This window comes from Macaca nemestrina, chromosome 2 (assembly GCF_043159975.1).
Source record: "Macaca nemestrina isolate mMacNem1 chromosome 2, mMacNem.hap1, whole genome shotgun sequence".
In the NCBI taxonomy this organism is placed as follows: Eukaryota; Metazoa; Chordata; class Mammalia; order Primates; family Cercopithecidae; genus Macaca; species Macaca nemestrina.
In genome coordinates, this window is record NC_092126.1 from 138,139,928 (window position 1) to 138,164,189 (window position 24,262).

Here is a 24,262-nt window from a genome sequence, read left to right on the forward strand (position 1 = left end):
GGGGTTAATAGTAATATCTACCTCATGAGTTGGTTACGGCATTCAGCGAATTCATATTCATAAGGCACTTAGAACGTATCTAATACATACTGTAACAACTACTATTAGTATAGTTATTTACTAATAATATAATAAATGAATGAATGACTAAAGCCGCAACTCAAGCAGGACCCTATGTTGAACACTACCCAGAACATACCAAAAAACAGACAAAAAAAGATATTAAATCTCTTTTCCCAAGTAATTTTTAATCTAATTAGGGAGGACTGAGGTATCTGTAGTGTTCGCCTGCCTAGCATCTAACCTGCCTTGACTTGACTATGGTGAACTGCCTCTCCCATCTACTCTCACTCTATATAACTCAGGTAGGGCTTGCCCATTTCTCCTTGCCTCTCAAAGATGCAAGGAGAGAAATACAGTCCAAATCTAGTCAAAAAGAATTAATTTAATTACTTAGTATGTATAGGAAAATGATCTCTATTTCCATAGAGGGGAAAAAAAGCATTAAAAGCATAGGAGTAATGTAATGTGGGTGGGAGGTGGGGGCAGAAGCAGGCAGGCAGTTAAGGACAGACAAAAAGGAAGCCCAATTGAGTTCAACATCAGGGCTTATTTGTTTGCAAAAGTCATGGTTTTCCTTCTCATTCAGGCACTAGATAGGACTATACACCCCTTTGAATACAGTCATGTCCACAAGATTGTTTTTGGTCAATGAGATGTGAGTAGAAGTAATTTGTGCCTCCTCTTGGCAGAAACTTGAAAACAATTGCACAACTTACCATGCTCTGTTTTTACATCATTACAAGATTGGAAGCACACATCAAAATGGTGATTCCATCAACTTGGGTCTCTGTGTAACTACAATGGGCAGATTCCATCTGCCACTTATGGTGGATATGCAGTATGAGAAGAAATAAGCTCTATATGCATTAAGCTATAGGTGATTTTGAGGACTTAGCTTGCTTGACTGATACATGAGTAAAGACAGAAAAAGAGATATATATGCACAGCTATCCCAAAACCACTGTAAAACTCCAGGACCTCACTCTGCTCAGTTACATCTACTCTGAACTTTTCAATAAAGAAAGTCAATACATTTGGGAGGGAGTGGAGGATAGAGGCTTGAGTCAGTTTGACTTGGGTATCTGATATTTGCAACCAGAAAATACTTTCCAATTCAGGATGGAACTATATTCATGTGGGAAAAGTAAAGTAAACATATACAACTGTAACATAGATGCCCAGTTATCCCAAGACACTTTTAAGCAGACAATGGACCAAATGGTAAGCTTTAGGAACAGATTAGCATTTGAGAAGAAGAAGAATGGGTGGTGAATGAACGTACAGCACAGAGACAGGGACGTCTGGGCAGTGCTCAGAGCAGTGGCTCTTGGAGCTCCTACCACCTTTGGAAAACCTATAGGGGTATTTTAGTTGACTCACTGATTGGGGAATAGCAGGGTCTTCATAGAGAACAGGCCATGGGGCTAGATGTCCTGCAATGCAATTGCCATATGGCTTTCAAATGAGATGGTCATATGAGAGAAAAACCTATCCATTGTTTTCTGAGCTTACAAATAACTATTTGCATTGTCTTAATACATAAAGATGCAACTTTTATGACAATCAAAGGAAAAATGAATTCATAATGTTCAGATGTCACTAAGAGCTGTCCAACATATCAAAAAACACATCAACAGTCGCAACTACACCTTCAATGGGAACCCAGCCAACAACTTGACTCAGTGATATTGGTCTGCTGCTGCAGCCATCACATTCACTGTGATGTTATAAATATATACAAATATACATAACTAGTTATCATTGTAAATGTCAGATATGAAGAAAAATGACTCAAATATTTAGTTGACTACTGTCTTCTTTCTCTGAAATCCAAGCTTAATTATTACAAGCAGATGCAAGCATTGGCAATCTCATCTTAGATTCCGGTGTAGTCATGGCTAATCATTCACAGAGTAAAACAACAGATTATATTACAAATTAATTTCCTGTATTTCTACTTTCATCATACTTAGGGCCTTATGTTGGTTTTTTGAGGTCATGTGAGTAAGTTTGTTACATATTCTACTTATTTCATGTCAGTACATAAAGGGATGTTAGAAATTATTAGTAATATCAATGAGGTTTGAGAACCACTGATTCCAAGAAGAGCAATTAAAAGAATAATAATGTTGTCAAAATGTGGGAAGCCTTGAATGCCAGGTTGGCATTTTTTTCGTTGTGTTTTTTTGTTGTTGTTTTGTTTTTTGTTTTTACATTTCCCTGCAGCAGCAGGAAGCTATTACAGTTTTGCAGTGGGAAAGTGGTGTGAAGACAGCTGTGTTCTAAGATAATTCATACAGAACTGTGTAGGGTGATCTGGGGAGAGGAGAAACCAGGGAGGCAGCAGCTGTAGTCACTGTACTGTTATAATAAAGGCCTGGAAGCAGGGAAACAGCTGGCAAGATGGAGCTGAGGAAAAATGCAAAGAAGACTCCCTCAAGATAAGTGAGTAAGCTGGAGAGGTGAGGAAAGAAATCAATGGTAACTCCAAGGTCCCTGGCTTTCCTGACAGGGAAGACATATGGTCTTGAGACAGAAATAGGAAAGTGTAAGGCAAGAAGCTATGTCTGGGAAAAAGGATGAGTTCAGGTTCAGACATCCTTGAGTTTAAATCAAGAGCAAGACATTCAGATGGAAATGGTGGACTGTGGTTGGCAATGTGGAACTCAACCCAAGGAAGACTGAGTACCGATCGTAAGGACACAGAAGCACCAGAGATGTAGAGGATGGGCTCCCTAACAGGCAAAAAGAGAGTAAAGAAAATTCAGTCCAGGCTGAGGCTGAGAAAAAAAGTCTACCAGCAAGCATGGGAAGAAGGCTAAAATCTCAACCAGCCAGAGCAGCAGCTGGAGACACATAAAAGAACTCCAAAAGTTCAGTGGTATAAAAGTCAAAGCAGCTAAAGTGGTGGTGAAATCCATCAGCAAATACCACTGAGAGCTTAGAAGAAATGAGGAGCAGGACTCAACCACAGAACTTGACATTAAGAAACTGCTTATGATCCTCAGGATTGCCACTTCTATGGTGGCCAGATCAGAAGGCAGACTGAAAGACGATCAATGAGAGAGGAGAAGAAATGCAGGGGGCAGGAGCAAGGCACCTGTTCTAGAAGCTCAGTTGTGTAAAGGAGTTTAACAGGAAGAATCTTCAGGTCACAGTTACTAATTGCAATATAGAGTATGATGAGAAATTTTGATTTATGTAGACAGCAGCTTCAAATCAGACTCAAGAATTGTAAAAAAAAAATACACTTACTCTAAAAATCACTTGTCAAAAGAAAAACAGAATGCAATACACACAGAGACACAGACACAGACACAGACACACACACACACACACACACACACACACACACACAGTATCCAATGATTCTTACTTAAGAAGTCAAAAAGAGGAACACCAGCACTTTTTCTAGTTCCTCGGACTTCATAAAGTAGCTGTCCTCTATGGCTTGGCTATGACAGTGATATGCTGAGTCACTGTTTTCCTGAAGGAAAATGAGAATAAAGTGAAAAATCTTGATAGAAATTTCCTTCACAGTAAATGTGGGTCACATCTAATCCACATCTAACAAAGAGGTTAATCTTTAGAATAACCTCTCTTGTTCTTAATAAACTGATTTTTTAAAAACCTTAAACAAAACTTTACATTTTATGTGTCACATTGATCATAAATTGCACTTATTTTTATTGTGTAAACATACCAAAAAGAGATTCTCTTATTTTACACACAAAAAAAAGTGAAATTTACTAATTCAGCAATTGCTGCCTTTAATCACTTCATAAAACTACCATTCATTGAGTACCTAGTATGTTCCAGGCACAACTATAGTTTTAAAATAAACTTAGCTTTGTAAAATATAAATGAATACGCAAATTGACTCAATATTCTAATTTATATATTATGGGATGCTGAGTTTTTGTTTTGTTTTGTTTTTAGAAAATGTCACACCAATGCTGACTAGCAAATTAACTGAGAGTTTTATAGCTTGGCAAATTTGTTTTCACTTTAGAACAATTTATGACAAGGAGTCTATAATGCATTGTGGCTAATTAATGACTTTTTTGTGGTTTGACATACATAATACATTAGCTTTGTGACAGTTTCATCTCAGCGCCTCCTGAATCATCTCTCTCTAAAATTTCAAGGCATGTAAGCGGTTGAAAGAATATAAACTCTATTTTCTCTATTGTTTCATAACAGCTTCTGGTACAAAGGTGATTTGCTTATAAACATCAAAGAACAATGGACAGTCATAGAGGGTTGATAGAAGACAATTCTGTGTGACTTCATATTTCCAAAAATATAAAAATGTAACATAACTAGTCCAGAATTCCTAATGGTGCTATAATATCTATGTGCTCATATGGAGGGAAATGATTTTTATTAATATGAAGAATACACTATTCCTATTTGAGCAGAATAATTACAACTATCAATGATCGAGTACCTCTGTACCAGAAACTGTTATTTTTAATTTCACAAGAGTTATGACAGGTTGATTATACAGATGAGGAAACTGAAGCTTAGTTAAGTTTAACTTTCCAAAGGCTACACAGTTAGGAGGGTGAAATTGTGCGCAGGTCTGTTTCTTGATTGGGACCAATGGGATAAATACTAGCTACTGCTTTTATTATTTTAGCATCTGCTAAGAGGAAGCCCACTTTGTGAGAAATGTCTCACTGACTTGGAAATGCTAATAGAAAAGAAATATCAAATATATATCTCTTCTCCCAATACTCTGCCACCTCTGGGCCACACTAGAATGGAATAACTTGGAACAGAGTGACAGATAATTCATTCTATGGAGGTGGAGAAAAAATGTAAGACTTTGAATGGAGGCCACAGAGGGGATCAAATATGTAAGGAGCATGGAAGAGAAGAGACAAAACTCCAAACAAAACATTTTATTCTCCTAGCTACATACCCAGTAACAGATGGGGATGTGCTGAGAAGGGCAGACAACTCTGAATAGATTGTAAGCATTGAGTCTGTTGTGCATTTCCTACCGCAGTCTGTGTCGCCTTGTTAGGTTCTAGAGTTGCTTGCTAGTGGACAATTCCACCAGAATCTAGCACTATTAAACACATAGTACTGGGGTTAGATATCCAAAACTGTATTTCTTATTTCAAAAAAGGATTAAAAAGTGCATACCAAAAAACACCTCAAAATACAGTATCAAAATTGAAATCAGTGGGCCTCTTCCCTGAACAAATCAATGAATATAAAACAAAAATGTGCAGTGGACTTGACCACCATGGGTTCTTCAATCTGGAAATGGTAAAATTCCATCATTAGAAGATATTACTATTTAAGAGGCAGAGATCCAACATCTTCAACATGCCATCATTATGTGCCATAAGGACAGCAAATGACCTGGGAGCAATCCCTTTACCTTCCAGTGAAGTATGACCAATGTTGCCCTGAAATTCAATTGGATCCCTCCCATCTTCCTAATGACACTGGCAGAAGTAGGCAATTTAAACACTCCATCCATTCCATTTACATAAAATTCTAAGGTTACAACCTAATAAGAGGTGGGAGGGAAACTCCAGTCTCTACCCATCAGTTCACAGGTCTGACATTTAAAAATTTGTCAATGCATATTGTTTGTACACAAGCTTCTCTAAATCAGACTCATACTCGCTTTAGTTCTAAAACAGAATCATATTTTATAACTATTTCAGAAAGAGTTTATCACTATCCTTAGAATAATGTTTTCATTAGCTATATAAACCTCTTCACACCATTTAATACATGTAAAAACTCTCTACACTCAAAGATCTTCACTAAGCAAAAATCTTTCTAGAACTACATGTTATCAGGCAGATTTTTTTAATGAATAAAGAGTAACCCAGACATAGTTCCTTCTAGCTACTGAGCTGTGGCTTTGTGAAATGGAATTTACAATTACTAAAAAGAAAACAGCCCCAAATCCCACAACTCCTTTCACTTAATTATTCATGATATTGATCAGTACATTTATTTTTAAAAACAGATGAAGTTAGAGCACCACTCATATAGAAAGAAAACTTCTTGCTAACTTGCATTACTGTGGAATGGGGAGTTTCTTCTTCAGGGATTTATACTTTGCATGTGGAAATTTTAAAGCTGATCAAACATCATCACAACATATTTAAAACAAGCTTACAATGTTAAAAGCCATCTTTGAAGGTAACACTTCTAATTCACTCATCAAGATAAATTTCTGTTTATTGTTCTTAATCATAAAAATTAGATAACTCTAGCAACACTAAAAATAAATGTGGTAATGATGAAGGAAATAGGAAAAGTCAGTTAGGGGCTTAAAAAATTTCTTCAAATTTTACAAGTCATGTTCACTTTCAATAAATCAACAGACTTCAGATGTAAAACTTTCTACTACCCACATCAATTAAGTGTATCTTGGAAGCTTCTAGAGTAAAACACAGAAAATACGTGGGCTCAAGTAGTTCCTTAGAGTGGAAGATTATAAAGATGATAGTCTACAATTCCTTTTAATGATGTACATCATGCTGCTCCTCCCCAGCAAGAGTACAGTCTGTTTCTCCTACTCTTGATTGCAGACTTGTCTTATGACATGCTTTAACCAACAGAAAGTAGGAGAGGTGATGCTCTGCCAGTCCCAGACTTAGACCTTAAAGAGATTTTCCAGCTTCTATTTTCCCCCTCTTGGAATGTAAGAGAAAAGAAAGCAAACCTGGAAAGCTAGATGATGATAAGTGAGAGACAGCAAGCCATCGAGATCCCAGCCATTTCGGTTGCCCCACCTGAGGCACCAATCTTGTAAGTGAAGACATCTTGGATTCTCCAGCCCCAGTTAAGCTATAGCAACCAACACCACATGGATCAAAGATGAGATGTCTTTGAAGAATATTGTTCAAACTCCAAACCCACAGAGAATTGTAGGTAACAAAGTAAATTTTTTTTAAATTATTTTTATTTTTTTGTGACAGGGTTTCACTCTGTGGTCCAGGCTGAGTGCAGTGGCATGATCGCAGCTCACTACAGTCTTGACTTCCCTGGCCCAAGCCATAGATAACCAATAAATTTACAGTAAAATCCAATATAATGTGATTTTAAGTTATACTGAAAGTTACTGTGTCCTTTAATATAGTAAACAATTCATACTAATTCTATAAAAAAAATCAATGAAAAATACTTCCTGAAACATCTACTACATAGAAGGCACTAAGATAAAATTAATTCTAGTAATATCAACCATTTAATGTGAGCTTAAATATGATTATTTAGTCATCAAATATGTATGAATTGTCTAGTAAGATCCAGGTAGTATGCTTAGCACAGGTGACCAGCACTCAGAGAAATTTCGCAGTTTAGACAGGTATACAGGCACGTAAAAGGCAAATATAATACAGTATAATAATTACTATCATAACAAAGAGTTAACATTTAGATGTAGAGATATTTTTAAAATCTAGAAATAACTATATTGAAACAATATGAAAAGCATCATAAGAAAGGTAGCTACACTGCTAATTTGTTGTAAGGATTGAATGATGCGGTTAGCATAACATTTAACACATAATTTAATCCACATTGAGTGATGCTAAAAATCTGAACTATATAAATGGTTACAAGAATTCAAGCAGGGAAAGATCATGAGTGGTTTCTAGGTTATTTATGGATTTTATCTAAATTGTTCAGTAATTCAGGGAACCTACTCTGTGCCAGGCACTGGGATACAGGAGTAGCCAAGAAATACAAGTTTCCTGCTTTCATACTGCTCAATTTGGAAAACAGACATGAAATAAGAGTAATGAGTGATAAAGAAAAGCAGAGCAAAACAGTGTCATCTGTTCAAGAAAGTGTCATTTAATCTGAAACTTGGTAGATGAGTAAGAATGACCCATGTCAACACTCCCCAACCTTTTTGGCACCAGGGACCAGTTTCGTGAAAGACTATTTTTCCATGAACCAGGTGGGGGCCAGGGATAGTTTGGGGATGAAACTGCTCCAACTCAGATCATCAGGCATTAGATTCTCATAAGGACCATGCCACATGTAGATCCCTCACATACACAATTCACAAAAGGGTTTGCACTCCTATGAGGATCTAATGCTGTCACTGACCTGACAGGAGGCAGAGCTCAGGCAGTGATAGGTAATACTCAGACAGTAATAGGATACAAGAAACCATGTACAGGCCACCAAAGCCTCTGTGGGAAATGATTAACTAAATGTGAACTGTTCATATTGCATCAGTCAAGGCAAGTCACCTGACCAAGCCTTCCAACATCAATGGGGCAGAGAAAATGTACCCTCCCAGAGGGAAGTAATGATTCCCAATGATTTCTCAATAGCAATAAGGCCAACAATTGGATAGACGGGTCTAGATCTTTACGTAATGCTGATGGGACTAAAGAGACATGAAGAGAGAACATTATGTTGAACCTTAAAAAGGATGGGTATGATCTTGACAGAAGTAAAGAAAACCATTAAGAGGATTCCAGGCATAAATGTAGGGCAATGAAAAGGAAAGTACAGTTGGTTGATGACAGTTTTTTATTTATCTCCATGTTTCTCTCTTTACAAGTGAGGGAGAAAAAAGAGAGGGAAAAATGAATTAATCATATGTGGGATAAGAAGAGTGGGACAATCAAGGGCTCTCTGACCTAAAGAGCAGAGAAAGAGGGACAGCCTTGGAAAGAAAGGAAGAAAAAGGTTTAAGGTGAATAGGGGAGTTGAAAGAGGTCCTGAAAAGTAAACTCAATTTCAGCCCTATATATGAAATCCTATAAATGTAGAGAAAAGTGGGACCAACTTGGGGTCTGAGATCAGTAGAAAAATTCACTCACAATCACTATGGAGGAGAAAGCAATAGTTCCCATTTACAGTTACATAAATTTCTCTTCTAAGTGGAAGCTGTTCTAGAATGAAAATTGCACTACTTCTGGACAAGGGAAATATGGGTTTCATTTCTGGTTAGGTCATTAACCTGTTATTTGACCTGAGGCACTCTATGAATCTTTTTAGTCTCACTGGTAAAATGCATTTTAAGATGTGCTTTATAAGATTTTGTGAATGAAAGTTAAAAGCTGTCCACAGAGATAATTCACCCAGATCCATCCCCCCATTGTGCAGTCTATTACTCTAGATTCAAAACAGGCCATGACCTCAGATTTACCTTCACACTCTAATAACATTCGAGTAGTCAACACTACCCAAATCACGGCCTTTCACTATAGCAACTAAAATTCACCAAGTAGCTGCTAAAACACACTCTCAACTCCAACCATGGAAGTGATCTGTGGGTTTAAGAGCGTGCCAGGCCAGATTTTTTCAACCAGAAATTCTGTACTTCGACTTCCAACTCTTCAAATCTGGAGGAGTCATCAATCCTACATTCATATGAAGCCTTCCTTGATCGTTCTACCTCAGTTTCCTTTAATTCTTCCCAACTCTCTGTTCTTTTAGCATACAGCATATCTCTTACTAGGTTAGTGTTGCATATATAAATATATGTATATCATATATATTTATATATACAATATATGTATGTCATATATTTATATATAAATGTATGTCATATATTTATATATACAATATATGTATGTCACATATTTATATATACAATATATGTATGTCATATATTTATATATATGTAAGTCACAAGTAGTGAATAATAAAGACAACAACAGTAACCTAACTGCAAAGCTCAATAGGTAGCATCTACTGAGTTTTGCTAAGGGCTCGCCTTATCTTATGGATTCCTTACAATAGATTTATACAGTAGAAACCATTATTCCAACTTTACAGGTGAAGAAACTGAGACCTAGAGAAGGCAGTTAATTTGCCCAAGGTAAGAAACTATCAAGTGGCAGACAGAGATTACATGGAATAAGATGCATACAGATTACTACTGGACAAAACTAACTGATACTCTTCACTACATTTCCAAATACATATCTGAGATCTTTTAATTGAACAGTACACTCTTGGAGAATTTCATTATATTTCCCAACTCCACGTGTTATTGGGTCTCACAAAGGGCTCCTTCACTTAGGCAGTAATTAGAGCTATAATTCATTCATAGGCAATAAAGTGGCAGTTTACATTTCCTGTTTCTAATTTGAAAGGCAACTAAAAACTAGAGGACATTTACAATGCTTAATGGATATGAGGTTTGGTGGTATGACAGATTGCATTATTGGCCCAAATTCTTCACCCATTTTTTTATTTATGCCTTTGGTCATGTGACTCTGCAGTTCCTCCCATTAAAGAGGCAGAGGATAATTTCCCATCCTTGACTTGGGTTTGGCTATGTTTTTTTTTTTTTGTTATGGCCAACAGTATGAGGCAGAAGTGGTAATAGTCCAGTAGCAATACAAGATCTTAAAAGACCTTGTGTGTTTGCCTCTTATCTCTTTGCATCCATGCAATTGGCATGAGAATAATTTCCATCAGGGAGCTTCTCCTTCAGAATCAGTTCCACCATGAGACATATGGAAACAGAGTCAAACAGTCCTGAAGATTAAGCAAAGTAACCCATACCAGCCCAGCCTAGATAAGCCAACTCCCAGCTGACCCATAAAAATATGAACAGGCCAGGCATGGTGGCACATGCCTATAATCCCAGTACTTTGGGAGGCTTGAGACAAGAGGATCATTTCAGGGCCTGGAGTTTGAGACCAGCCTGGAAGTAGAGTCTCACTATGTTTCCCATAGTCTCACTTCCCACAGTGAGACTCTGTTTCTACAAGAAATTAAAAATTAGCCAGGCATGATGGTGCATGGCTGTAGTCCCAGCTACTTGGGAGGCTAAGGTGCGAGGATCACTTGAGCCTTGAGCCTAATAGTTCAAGGCTGCAGTAAGCCATGATTGCACCACTGTACCCCAGCCCAGGCCACAGAGCAAGACCTGGGCTCAAAAAAAAAAAAAAAAAAAAAAAAAAAAAAAAAAAAAACAAACAAAACTTAGTCTGGCAGGGCCACCCTAGTCAATGTGACAGAGTGAGAGATATATAAACATATGTTATTTTAGACTATTGAAATTTGGGAGGGGGGGATTGTGTCTACACAGAATTATTGTGGTAACAGCTAATTCATGTGGGTAAACGGTATTTTTGTTCACAAATATTCATTATTCACTCTCAGCTTTAGTGGTTTGGTTTAGTTTTTTGCACTTCTGCCATAAGCTATAGAGACTATAATAAAATCTCAGACTTCCAGCCAGATTACATGATTAGATAAGAACTTTTGGGGGCATAGTTCTTGTTAAGGGTGTGGATGTAATTTATGTACATGTGACTAAGAGTATATTTTGTGTGTATGAGGTCAAGAGAGGTAGAATACATATATAAACTATACTACTGTTTGTAAGCACTTGCTTACCTCCCCTTCCTTAATTAGTCCCGTGACTTCCGGCCATGAAATGTGAGAAAACTTGACATATGACCAGTGCTACCAAAGTTTTGAATGCAATTGCATGGTCTAGCTAAGTCTCTTGTGTTTCTGCCCTCACTAATGTGAAGAAAATATCCCAGATAAGGATCATTCTTAACTTGGGCTCCTTAAAGACAAAATCTGAGGTGAAGAAGGTATTTATTGAGGAGTGCTCTTGAAAGAAACTACTGTAAAGTCAGAGGAGGACCCTAAAACTTAAAGTATTTGCAACTGAGGTCTCAGCTGATCCTTATATGGTGTTCCAGGGCTGGGATGGCCCCTCTTGGCTACCTCTCTTGATCTCAAACACACAAAATATATTCTTAGTCACATGTATATAAATTACACGTACAGAGTTGTCCAAATTAAGGCAACTCCAGTCTTTGTGCCTTTGCAACAGTCAGTCACTGATTATGGACCACTACCCAGAGGAAGCACAACCTTGGCTGACACAGTTCTCCTAAGGCAAAGGAAATTCCCAGTGGGGAGTGAAGATGTCAGCTACATGGCAGCTGATATTCCAGTCAGATGGTGGATAGATATGTGGGCCTTAAATAGTGGGCCTCGATTGGGCACCACAGTATCCACTACAAAACTGTCCCTTCAACCTGGATCCCAGAAGAATAAGCCACATAGCCTATGCACAATATGGAAAAGCCATGCCAATCCAAAGCTGACCCATGGCTCTCATGCAAGCAGATGAGTAATGCTTGCTAGAAGCCACTGAGAGTTTTGAATTGTTATCAAAGCAAAAGCTGTTACATTTATACAACAACAAAAAAGATATCTCACATCTTTAAGCAGTTACTTACTTTTTTTAAGTACTGTTTTTAGAATAATGAGTTTGAAATGGAAGAAGATACAAATAAATGGAAAGATATTCTATGTTTACGGACTGGAAGAATTAATATTATTAAAATGTCCATATCACCCAAAGCAATCTACAGATTCAGTGCAAGTCCTATCAAAATTCCAAAGACATTTCTCACAGAAATAGAAAAAAAATCCTAAAATTTATATGGAATCACAAAAGACCCTCAATAACCAAAGCAATCTTGAGCAAAAAGAACAAGCTGGAGGCATCACACTACCTAACTTCAAAATATGCTGCAAAGCACAGCAATCAAAACAGCATGGTGCTGGCATCAAAACAGACCACATATCCCATCAGAACAGAACAGAGAGTCAAGAAATAAATCCATGCAGTTACAGTCAACTGATTTTGACGAAATTGCCAAGAACACATAATGAAGAAGGGACAGTCTCTTCAATACATGGTGTTGGGACAACTAGATTTATACAGAAGAATGAAATTAAACCTTTATCTCACACCATTTACAAAAATTAACTAAAAATGAATTAAAGGCTTAAACATAAGACCTGAAACTATAAAACTACTAGAAGGAAACACAGGGGAAACGTTCCATGACAGTGGTCTAGGCAATGATTTTTTGGATATAACCCCAAAAGCACAGGCAACAAAAGTGAAAACAATTAAATGAGCTCAATTCAATCTAAAAAGCTTCTGCACAGCCAAGGAAAGAATCAACAGGAAGAAGAGATGATCCATGAACTAGAGAAAATATCTGCAAACCATACATCTGTAAGAGGTTAATATTCAGAATGTATAAGGAACTCAAACAACTCAATAGCAAGAAAACAAATAACCTAATTTTAAAATAGGCAAAGATCAGAAAAAACATTTATCAAAAGAATACACAGAATTAGCAAACAGGTATATGAAAAGGTGTTCAACCTCACCAATCATCCAAGAAATTAAAATCATAATGAGCTATCACCTTACACTCATTAGAACAGGTAGTATCACAAAGACAAAAGGTAAATGTTGATGACGATGTGGAGAACCCTTGCACACTGACAGAGGGAATGTAAATTGCTGTAACCACTACAGAAATCAGTATGGAGGGTCCTCAAATAATGAAAAATATAACTACCATGGGAACTAGCAATAGGACTACCGGGCACATATTCAAAGGAAATGAAATCAGTATGTCAGAGATATCTGCACTCCCATGTTGATTGCAGCATTATTTACAATAGCCAAGATATTCAACGAATCTAAGTGTCCAACAATTGATGAATAAAATGTGGTATATACACATAATGGAATATTATGCAGCCATCAAAAATGAATGAAATTATTTCAATTGTGACAGTATGGATGAATTGGAAGGACATTCTGTAAAGTAAAATAAGCCAGACAAATAAACATAAATACCACTTGACCTCACTTATATGGAATCTAAAAAAGCTGAACTCATAGAAGCAGAGAATAGAATGGTGGTTACCAGGGGGTGGGGAGGGAGGTTTAGGGAGATGTTGGTCAAAGGATACAGAACTTCTGTTAGATACGAAGAATAAGTTCAAGGGATCTATTATAGAACATGGTGATTATAATTAATAATAATATATTGTATACTTGAAAATCACTAAGAGAATAGATTTTAAGCATTTTCACCATACAAAAAATGATAAATATGCGATAAAAATGATAAATATGCGATATAATGTATGTTAATTAGCTCAATTTATTCATTCTACAATGTATACATATTTTAAGACATCACGTTGTATACAATAAATATATATTTCTCAATTAAAATTATATTAATTTTTTTAAAGTTTGTGTGTATTATTGCTGCATAAACCACCCCCAAAAATAAATAGCTTAAACAAATTATTTATTCTCTGATGATTTTGAATTTGGCCTAAGCTCAGCTGAGCATTTAGTTTGGTAGTTTTTCCTGGAGTCACTCCTGTAACATGAGCCATGTGATAGCTTAATTGGGACTGATGGCCTCACTCACATGACTGACTACCAATTTTGGCTACTGGCCAGCTATTGGCTACTAGCTATCTCTATGTGACCTGTTTTTCTCAAGGAGGCTTGCCTGGACTTCTCCACAGGGCAGACTCAGTGTGCAACAATAGAAGCTCCCAGGCTAAGGAGCAGAATTCACAATAACATCACTTGAGCCACACTTTATTTTTCAAATTCAATAGGCTAACTCAGATTTAAGGGAAAGGGAAATGGACTCCATTGCTTGAAGGTCAGAGTGAGCCACTATGCAAACTGCCAAGGAAGGTATTGTGGCCACCATCTTGCGGCCAGTCTGTTATAGGCCTGATGTGTGTCTTTATCTTTTTCTGAAGTTATTTTTCTCTAAATAGCAAACTTAAGACATTTTATATCCCCTATTCCCATCCTGCCCTCTCCCCTCAACAAAAAAATGTGTGAATAAACATATGTAAGCTTTCCACTAGAGACCATTGAAAGCATTTAGCCACTATGGGTCAGTACAGAAGAGTCCATTCATAAATGCAACCAAAACCAAACAAGAACACTAAAAAAAGGAAAAGAGGAAGGAGACAGATACAGAGAGGCAGATAAAAAGATGGAGGAAGAAGCAGCAGAGGAGGAAGAGATTGAGTAACTTTAAAAACAGGGGCATATTAATCCTATATACAATCTAAAATGCCTCCCCCATCATTTGATTTTAATCTCTTCTGCTTGAATGCTTACAAGATGTCTGTAATTCATCCCTTACAATTTTATGATTTGGGATTAACTCTATCCCCTATCCTAATCGATGTCTTGTGCATTTTGTGTGTATGTCTGTGGGGGGGGGGGGTGTGTTTATGTGCACACATGTGAAAGCATGTATGTGTGAATGGGACGGGTGGGTTATTAGAAGGTCAAACTATGGTAGGAAGAAGAATGACAGAAATAATTGTATTATAAAAATAGAATAATAAAAAGTCAAGACTCAGAAAAATGCCCTAACTCTAGAAAAATGACAAAAGATATTTTCCAAGCAAGTCATAACACAGAAATATTTAAAGCAACAGACAATTATGGCACTATCAGATTAAAAAGGATATTGACTATATTCCAGAATGTCCCATTATATGGAAATACACCCTCCACTTGTAAGCATCTTCACAGAATGCATGGTTTGTTTCACAATATAACAAAACCCATATATTAAGACCCTTTTGTTCTTTTTAAAAACTAATGTTGCCACTAAAGTTTACAGACTTAATTTCATAGGGCAACTGCTGCTTAACACTAATGAAACAACAGCCCAATAAATTAGCACTAAATAGAAACACGTATATCTCCACATTACATATGAAGAAAACATTTTATTTACTCCAATGAATAAAAGGAGAAACTTGGGCCTGCATGGCTCACATTTCAAAACCATACAACCCATGCACAATGCTTTTGATTGGTTTTATTTAAAATAAATAGAAGCCCTAGTAAGAAAAGAAAAATTAACCTGCCTAGTATATATAAATGTGAAAGCTTCTTAGGCGACGGGAATGCACAGGGGTGAGGGAGGTGCAGTCACATACAGCTGACTTTGGTACAAATACGCCTTATCTGTATTCCAGAGCTTTCAGAATATTCACCGGAATTAGTAATTGGTAATCAGCAACTTTCAGCTACTTTACATTCAGGGAGGCGGCCAGACCAAGTGAGTAGCAGGCATCAGATTAGATCACTAGCTATATTGTTCGGGTTGATTTTAATTGCCTGAAAAGTGTCATTACCATCTTCTGCAATGCATTAAGTTATTTTAAAGGGTGACTATTTCTATGCAAGAAATAAAATGAACTGCGATTGAGTTAGAACCTGCATGAAGCATTCAGTTGGGGCCCTGCCCTGGTGGCATCAAAATCCTATCCAAGTCTGATCACAATGATAAACAAACATATTTGCTATCTGCAGAACTTTTCAAATGTAGCATGGGGAAGTCAACACAGATTCCCAAACCAAAGACACAGAGAATCACCCAAATGTCATGTCCTGGCTTATAAAATCCCAAGACTTCCATTTCGATACAGGCATCTGCAAGGTAAAGGACTTCATGATATTTAAGAACAAGACAAATATTTGCATGGAAAAAGATTCACGGAAGTGGAATTTTTCAATGCTAGAATACAGTTGCAAAATTATCACATCAGTGTATGCTGACATGGAAATGTCACCTCTCAGGACATTTGTTCTTTAAGTTAAAATCCTAGAAACATGAACATTTACATGGGATAAAACCATGTAGAGCTATACACATATTCATGAAATCAGGTTTAAAAAAATGATGACAACTGAATAAGGTCTGCAGTCTAGTTAACAGTAATGTACCAATGTCAATTTCCTGGTTCTGATATTGCAGCACAGAGATATACAATGTTACCATACAGGGAAGCTGGCTGAAGACTATACAGAACTCTTTGTACTATTTTTTACAACTCTCTGTAAGTTTCAGATTACTTTAAAATAAAAAGTTAAAAAATGCAGATTAGCAAGCTGTACCCCAGAGATGATTCAGAAAATCTTGTAAGGGCTAAGGTATCGCCATTATTTCAGTAGAACCCCAGTTAACGTTTCTGCAGAAACAGCAGAAGTTGAGAAACAGTGCAAGTGAAATAGAGTATTCTCAGCTCTATTACAGGGGCTTCCTCTTTGAAGGACGACTGGTGAGACTGTTTAATGCCTACAAAATTTTCCCCATTTATAAGTAATTATTTATGGTTTAGGAAGATGTGCTTTTGATTTGTTGTGATGCAGTCATTTAGCTATTTCTTTCATATGCTAATGTTTTGCTCTAATAAAACAATGAATTTTGAGAACTTCCCATCACTTCCTTGCACTAAAATAAGGTCATTACTTCAAGGACCAGTCCTCGGTGCTTACAACCTTTGACTTATGCTTCCTGTAGAGCATACGTTTATCACAAAATTTTCTAAATTCAGATCACATCAAGATGTTCACCTGTTGTCAACTAATGACTTGTCACTTAGAAACTGTGCAAAATAAAATAAAATCTTTAAATTATACACTAAAATAAATTTTAGCCCTAGAAAAAGAAGCCCCACTATAACCGTAGCAGAACTTCATGCCAATTAAAAAGGTTAGACTTTCTATCATTCCAGAAATATTCACTAAAGTCTTAACATTTACATGCTACTCCATCAACAGACTACCAGGAAAAGCAGATATTAAACAATTTTACAATATTAATTAAATTCGAATGCATTTACCCCCTAAAGAAGAAACAAAATTTACATGGTTGATTGTAGACAGCATAGAGGTCAAACCTAGTCTAGGAGGACAGTCAAGGCTACCTGGAGGAATGGCTAGGTTGGGTATTACCTTGACAAATGGTAGAGTTGGAAGTAAAGACCTTTCCTGAAAGAAACAACAATGAATTGAGGGTGGAAATGAGTCAACACGGGAATAAGGAGAGTGGGGTGGAATTCATGGGTGTTCCAAGCACATGCAAGAACACTGAAGCCAAAAGGGCCATGTTGAGTCTTCAAGGAAGTTTTAGAAGACCCATACATTATAGTTGCAGTGTTAAGTATCAGGGGAGAATTAGGGAGAAGTCACATATAGACAGGCTGCATCAGTAGCATATTTTTCTCTATGCAGTGGGTGTCTAATGACCTAAGGGGTCAGCCTCATAGATTAATATAGCACTGCACGTCAGATAGATTGGAACAAGAAAGAGAGTGAGGAGAAAGTCATTTCTTAATCTCCTGCATTAGGTAAGAAGTACTTAGAACCCAGCCTGGCACACTGCTTGAATGAACATTCTTGTATTTGTAATCAGTGGACTGGTTACAACGGCAAAGGGAGAAGATGGTGACAAAGACCACTGACTCCAGATGCCCTGATGACCACAATGATAGCTAAAGAAAGAACAGACCGCCTAAGCTCTTAGGAAATAGATTGCGAGGAAAAATAATACTTCCATTTTGGACAACTTTGGTTTGAAGTAGCAGCTGTCCAAGAGATGTACGAGATCATGGGCAATTAACAGGAAGAATACTGTCAAAGTCAGCTGCAGACTTCTGCTGAATATGTACCTTCTTGACAGGATCTTTGGTTACATATGGCAAACTCAGCAGACCAACAAGCTTAGTTCTCATAGGTTATCAAACTCCACAGTGAACCAGATACTTTGACAGAAGCTGCTTTGTAATAGTGCGTAAAATAGATGTGGTAACTGCTTACAAGGTAATTACAGAATATAAACATACAATCAGGTAAGGAAATGTACAGTTCCAAGTTATACTAAGTACTACCAAGGAAATGAACATAAAGAGCCTATCAGAGGTGCCCTCATTCAGGGGAGGAAGGAAATCAGAGAGCTCTCTCTAAGCAAATGATATTTACACTGTGGCCTAAGGGATGAGTAGCAGTCAAAAACTATGTGGGCCAGACTCAGTGGCTCATACCTGTAATCTCAGCACTTTGGGAGGTTGAGGTGGGCAGATCATTTGAGTCTAGGAGTTCAAGACCAGCTTTGGCAACATGGGGAAATCCCATCTCTACAAAAAATCCAAAAATTAGCCAGGGCATGGTGGTATGTGCCTGTAGTCCCAGCTACTTAGGAGGCTGAGGTGGGAGAATCACTCGAGCCCGGGAGGTCAACGTTCCAGTGATCCATGATCACACCACTGCACTCCAGCCTGGGTGACAGAGTGAGACCCTGTCGAAAAGAAAAAAAAAAAGTCAACCCTGTGAGTTTGTGTGTGTGTGCACATGTGTGTGTATGTGTGTTTAGGGCGTTAGAGCTGTACGGGGTTACTCGGCAAAAGAACAGAATGATCCCTAAGATAGGAAAGAGCTCAACAAATCTTCAGAAATGAAAAAGAGCCTAAGAAACCCTTGTTCCAAAAAGCTTGCTAGGAATTGTCGAAGAGACAGAAGTGTTTAAATCCTACGCAGCCTTGCAGGTAATATTTAATAGTTTGGATTTTACTCTGAGTGCAATGGAAAGCCATTTAAGCATTCTGAGTAGATGAGGACTAATTTAACTTACATTAAAAAAAAAAAAAAAAAAAAAAAAAACTGTCTTGGCTGCTATGCAGGATGATTTGGGGGAAGAAGTACGAAAGGAGCCAAGGAAGCCAATGTAGCTATCCCAGGAGAGAAGATGGGGACTTGGACAAGGAGGATGTGGGTGAACATGGAGGAAAGTGGGCGAATGTGAGAAATATTTCAGGGTTAGAACTAAAAGGACACATAAGGTCTGAGTTGTACTAGTTCCCCAAAATAAAAGTACTTGAATTATTGTGATGGTGTCAAGAATTATTTACCCGATTAAAACAGTATACTGACAGCCTCATTTGTTAGTAATATAATCAAGCGGTTTTGAAATATGAATCTCATATCTTAACATCTGAAAGGTAATCAAAGTCAAGGGACTTAAAAAACAAATGGGACAAAATTGTTCTCTTGCTTTAGAACATAGAAAATTTACAAGCTGAGTTATAAAGGCACCTAAGAGAGTGCTATGGAATCACTATAACATAGATAATCTATTTCTTCAAATGCCAATATGTCTGCAACAAGAAATATGCAAACTCACTGAATTATTTTATCCTACTTAATAAAATAGTCATTTTTCCTCATTCTTTGCAAGGCAGGTTCTTGTGCAGTAAAGATTCTACAAATATTTACATTCCAAGTAGCAAAGCTGTTTGAAATGCTATAAAGTTCTGCCAGCACTTCTATTACAAACCCTTATTTCTTGTTTATAACATGTACATAAAAGGGGGAAAATAAAAATGTACTATGGATTGAAACTTGGCATACAAAGTTTCAACCAGGGACTGCATTTCTCCTGCAGCAAATTTTCCAAAGAAATGTCCCACTGTGTTTAAGAGATCAGCGCAGGGGAGACTATAAGATAAAAACGATTTACAACACTTGAACCATTTCTGAAATGTTTATACAAATTGGATATGAGACTGAGATCTGTCACCCCTCAATTTCAAAGAAATGTTCTATCTTAAACTGTTCCATGGCCCCATATTCTCTTGCCAACCATCTTTGCAACAATGATATTCTCCATTGCACTTTTATCAAGCATAAGAAAGGAAATAGTCCACCAGCATTAAGTGATTAATTATATATGCATGTTAAAATTATACACATATGCATGTGTGCATATTAAAAACTACAAGTGAGCACCTTAAAGATGCTCACCTTCATAGAGACAAAGTACTTTGCTAAGGTAAGAAAGCTTAAGGCAGACTGGTGGTGACAACTAAATCAGAGACAGTAGGCAAGCATGCAGGGCATCAATAAATCCTCCTGCCATCTGAATATATTCCACTACATAAAATTAACATAATTTTTACCGCTAACAACTTACTAAATGGTGATTGGAAACCAGTCAAAGCTTCTCTGTTTTGTAGCATTGCCACAATATAGTGATACACATATCTGGCAGTTTACAAGGGGCAATTATATCTATATACTATTTCAGCATGAACCATATTAAGAGTTAATGAGAACTTCAAGTTGGACACTTAAATTATGCAGTAAAAACAAAGCTGGAAGATGTGTACTGAATATGTGAGAAGGAGTTAGGAACTTGTAAAAGAGAAAGATGCATATTTTGCAAGCAGAGCAAAGAGGCTATTAGTTTGTAATAACTAGGCATATATGAAATGTGACAGTGATAAAACTGAACATAAATCAGCAAAGGAAAGGCTACAGCTCGTTGTCCACAGCTAATCTTTGCTCTACTTGAAACTGCTCAGCACTTTGCTCCTATTAAATGCTTTGTTGCCATTTTAAGGTACACTTGGGCTATCTGGTTGTGTTGTGAAGGATATTTAAAAGTTAGAATTCTCCTGGTTAAATGAACTTAACACCTTCATGTCTTCGGGCTGACATTAATGACATCCAGACAGTGAGGAGGACATGAGGCTGAATGTTATTGTCTGTGGCAGCCACAGCCTGAATCTATTACCCTGCATATCAATTAGCCACTCGGTGTCTCGGCTATCCTACTTTTAGACAGGAGGGCCACTTGCATGCATTCAGCCTTACTATTCATCTTATAAAAATGTACAGCAATTTGCTATATTTCCCTGGTGGGTACTGATCATTTTGGGGGTCCTCAAATCACATGTTGACTCTCAACTAATTTCAAGCAAGCATTCAAAGATCAATAATTCCTGACCCCACTCTTTACTATTTGCAAGCAAGCATCCTTCCATTTAGTGAGACTGAACCCGATCAGATTTCTTTAATGAACATTCACAAGAACCTGTCCCACTGCAACCAATGACATGCACGTATTAGGCATCTTACAAATGTTGAACAAATTGGTGTGAATCTTAACCTGCAGGCAACTTCCTCCCTAGTCCCATGACCCACAAATGGTTTAAACCATGAACCAAGATGCCAGGTTACTGCAGCCAAAGTCAGGTTACTGTTAGTAAACACATCTAGCAAAGCAAAATTAACACATTTGACTTGATATTGAGATATAAGCTCTTTCAAAAGCAATTACTCCTCCTTTCAATCTCTGAAGGGCTCTGACTCATTGTTCTGATTAATTCCTGTTTTTAATCTATTTACAGATCAGGATTCTTTTTCAGCTAGTGTGATATTCATCTCTGTGGGGGTAGACAGAAACCACAGCACGTACAGTCTTCCTACTTTTTTTTTTTTTTTTTTTTTTAGTTATTCTTGCTTAATCATTTTTAAATTATTTCTGGATTTACCTACTCACCATATGAGCTGGGGTTTCTGACCTCCCTCCTGCACATCACTCCCTCCTTGTCTGTTGCTTTTTCTAGCTCTGTTTCCCCGCATCTTGGGTTGAGGTGAACAGACTGGCTACCCCTTTCCCAGAGCTCTGTTCCCCTTTCTTTGCCTCTGAAAGGAGGTTTGCTGTCCTTACCATAGCGGGCACCATTTGTTATTAAATAATTCCTCTGGGCACATCTCCTTGCTGTACATCAATAAGCAAATGCAATACAGGGAAGGACATACGGATTGGAGAGCTGTACGGAGCTTTGCACAAGCAGAGCCCAGAAGCTGTTCGTTCATTTCACGCGACCAAAAAAAAAAAAAAAAAAAAAAAAAAAAAAAAAAAAAAAAAAAAAATTCCTGATAGTGCTATGACTCGGGTGCCCGGTTGGCACTTCCTGGTTTTCTCTTTCTGGTATTCTGTTACCTGCTTGGTTAGCTTTGCAGGGCTCCTCAGAGAACACAGAAACAGCTGAAACCAGGGTCCGAGCTCGGGAAACCTGGACTACAGCGCATCAGGGTAAACCTGGCAAATAAACGCGACGGGGAATTCCGTCCCAAGCTGCTGATCTGTGAGTAGAAAGAAAATGCAGCTTAGAAAACTTGATCGCTAATGGAAGAATCCTCCACCCTAGCTTTCTCAGACCTGGGAATCTGGGCCTGGGAGGTGGTTCCGGCAAAAAGGTATCACATTCCCACATCCTGCATCACGCACCTGGAATTGTTCCTCAGCATCCCTACGAGTCACAACTTTTTTCCCCCAATTTTCACTGGTCAAATCCACCGCGCAAAGAGCAAGCCCGAGGGACCTACCACTCAATTTTCCGCGCTCCCGCTGGGGAATGCAGTCTTCCCAACCCGAAACCAATCCTCGCCCCAGAAAGGGAAAAATAATCTTCCCAAATCAAGTCAGCTGAGAGAAGCATCTTTTTTCCTTGACCCGTCGGGTGCATTTCCCTGCAAACAAACTTTGGGGCTGAGGAGCCATGAAGCGAGTGCGTAAAGTTTGCCCTGGCAGGTGGCTCATCCCTGTGGCCCGGCCGGCGCCAGGAACCGGGCATGCTGGACTTACCAGGTCTCTGCAGCTTGCCAGACGCCCGCCCCGCTGGCCCACCCGCCGCCGCCGTTAGTCCGGGCCCGGGGGGCTGTCGTGCGCGCCCGCGTAAGCCGCCGCCGCCGCCGCCGCAGCGCCCTCGTCCGCACGGTTCCCAGCCCAGCCCCTGGCGCCAGCCCGCCAGCCGCTGTCGCCGCCGCCGCCGCCACGCGCCAGGCTGCTGTGGCTGCTGCCGGCGCCCAGCGAGCGCTGCCTGCGCCTCCGCCACTCCGGCTCCGGCTCCGGCTCCGGTTCCGACGCGGAAGCTGGAGGGAGGGGAGACCGGGCGGACTGGAAGGAGGGAGGGGCGGGGAGCGCAGCGGAGCAGCCAACTGGGTACTGTGCCTCGCGTCTGTGGCGCCCCTCGCGCCTCTGCGCCGGCCGGACCCCGCGCCGCCCTGCGCTCGGCCGCGTGCACCCACGTGTGTTCGGCCTCCGCAGGGCCCTGGGCGGCGGCGCGGGATGGGCGGCGGTCACCGTGTCACCTCCGGGTGGCCTCGTGCCACACAGTTGGGGCCCGGGGAGCACGGGGTTAAGGCAGGAATTCCACTTCTAGGAAAGCCTCCTGCAGCTGCGCTCCCATAAGTGCGCAAAGATTGCCAATTTTAATATTAAAGCGGATAATTATTAAGGGCTCGCTATGTAGCAGGCAGTGGACTGCGCTATTTAAATGAATTAGTTCATGCAGTCCCCAGAGCAACCTGGATCTATTATTATTCCCGGATTTAGTGATGAGGGAATTGATTTGCCTAAGGTTTCAATGAGTCAGTTGTGAGAATAATCGCAATTATATTCTGTCAAGGACCCTATGAAGTATATCTTACCACCTTAATTTGCCCAGGTATACACACAGTGGTGAGTTGCAGAACCCGGACTTGAATAAGCCTGTTGAAGTCCTGAACCTTTGCGCTGAACCGCTGCTGACTTACTTCCAGTCAAACCCGTGCAAACACTGCAACTTCACTTGTACGAAAAACAATTGGGAACAACCTACCTGTCCTTCATTAGGAGAGTGGCTGATAAAATACAGTGGAGACATACAGCGGCAGAGAGAAAGGTGCATCTATTAGAACTGGCATAAATGACCTCCAAGAGGTATCCTTAGAGGCTGGGCG

At 38.8% G+C, this 24,262-nt stretch overlaps 1 protein-coding gene across 4 annotated transcripts in view; it reads right to left on the reverse strand.

The window, feature by feature from the left end:
* LOC105479595 (contactin 3) overlaps positions 1-23,253 on the reverse strand; it is a 340,287-nt gene extending 317,034 nt beyond the window's left edge. Inside the window, exon 1 of one of the 4 annotated variants that reach the window (XM_011737617.3) lies at positions 23,127-23,253. The gene's annotated coding sequence lies outside the window, so the exon portion shown is untranslated. Of the gene's footprint in view, positions 1-18,738; positions 18,988-22,205; positions 22,355-22,481; positions 22,796-23,126 lie in introns of those variants that run through there. The other 3 variants (XM_011737616.2, XM_011737618.3, XM_071092093.1) reach the window with 3 other exon arrangements.
* Between the last annotated feature and the right edge of the window lie 1,009 nt (positions 23,254-24,262).